General features: G+C 30.3%; 1 non-coding gene across 1 annotated transcript; it reads left to right on the forward strand.

Annotated features, from left to right (window-relative positions):
- The first annotated feature begins 1,451 nt into the window (after positions 1-1,451).
- On the forward strand, positions 1,452-1,523 carry TRNAT-CGU (transfer RNA threonine (anticodon CGU)). The gene has a single exon. It is a non-coding gene; the product is annotated as a tRNA-Thr (tRNA).
- The last annotated feature ends 220 nt before the right edge of the window (positions 1,524-1,743 follow it).

The raw sequence follows: 1,743 nt of genomic DNA on the forward strand, positions 1-1,743 counted from the left end.
CTTGATAAGATTTCTCGACTAATTTCTTATGTCTTTAATACATCAATGAAGCTTAGAAATAAATTCCAAAAAAACAATTAGGGAAAACCAAGAATGCTAATTTTCAACTTATAGATGATTAAAAAGAAAAGACCACAGGATACTGTTGATCATTATTTTTGGTGACTGATTCATAGTTTCAATAGGATGAAAAAATAATTGCCATTTCAGTCGTGATACATTTATTTTGCCGAGCTTTCGACCTAGGGACTAGGTCATCTTCAGGGCTAGTTTACCAAGTAATATTTTTACGTTACAGGATTGGTGTGTCTTCTGTCTTGTCAGTCCATGAACATGGCCTAATGACACTTTAGTGACACCTAAGGAAGCTCCAACCATTTCTTCTTACTAAACTTTATCAAAATCGGGCTAAGATTTACAGAGTTATTAGCATTTAGAGGTTTTTACAGTTGATAAAAATGCTTTCTTTTTCTGACATACTTCGAATTCAAATGAAATTGAATTGTTGATGATAATAATGCACTTCTTCAAGCTAAATTTCTTTACAAAAAAAAGAGGATATTATTCAATTAAATGTTATTTCTTGATGTTTGTTCTCGTTTCACCATTTTTCTTCCTTTTTTTCTAAACTACAACTTGTTTAAGCCACAGATTTAATCGGCAGCCTTGGCCACTAACAGAACAGGTAGATATTGCGTTGCTACTTTTTTCCCCATGTTTTAATCAATAAGTGGTAATTCTGACAAATAAAACAGAAATGGTATCTTCAGCGTGGAGCTAATTTCTGCATTTTTTAAAAACTTAACTGAAAATATTTCTGTGAAGATGAGTATTTTAACAAAATTTCATTACCATAGCTTCAACAATTTAAAGCAACCGATTAAGTTACCGATTTGATTGCAAAATTTTTGCAGTATTTACTAACTGCAAAACACCAATAGCTTTTTTGATTTTCTTTTCAATCGTTTGAATGATTAACTATAAGAAGATAATTGCCATTTCGAACTAGAACAAAGATATGTTCATTCTAGGTGGGTATCTTACACCAGATTGGAAGCTAGTGAGAGGTTTTCTGTCCGAATTTTAAAAATATTTTGTTGGTATTATCTGATGGAATTTTTTCCTTAAATTTTTAGGTTTTTTGAGAAAGCTTTGATTGACTAAATGAGATATATTTCGGTTAAGCAGTTAGAATGATACATAATATTTAAAATAAGTGAGTTGGGTATCTGGATTAAAAATATTGAATCAAACAATAAGATACTTCCCATCACATTTGGAACGAATTTTAGTCATCCAATAAATACAATACAATTTTTTAATTAATTAATATCAAATTCGAGAGGAAATATAATTTAAATTAAAACAAATAAGTTAATAGAAATGATTTCTAAATTGTTTTAAAAGACAAAATACTCATAATGGAATTTCAATTTCCTGAAATCCGCGTAGCCTCTTTAGCTCAGTGGTAGAGCACTGGTCTCGTAAACCAGGGGTCGTGAGTTCAAACCTCACAGGAGGCACGAATTTTTTTCTTCAAGATAAACTTTATTTATTTATTATTTTTTAAGGATATGAGTAAATTTTTTGAGTACCATTGTAATGAAAAAAGTTGATATTTTTTTTTTCTTTATACATAAAGGTTCTCCAGTAAGTCAGTTGATGCGCAATACTGTTCAAAATGTCCTTCGTCCACTCGTTCCATACATAGTCGTTCTGTTAAAGTTCACTCATTCATTCCTT

This window comes from Rhodnius prolixus, unplaced genomic scaffold, assembly GCF_049639745.1.
Source record: "Rhodnius prolixus isolate KJV_2025 unplaced genomic scaffold, Rpr scaffold_1, whole genome shotgun sequence".
In the NCBI taxonomy this organism is placed as follows: domain Eukaryota; kingdom Metazoa; phylum Arthropoda; class Insecta; order Hemiptera; family Reduviidae; genus Rhodnius; species Rhodnius prolixus.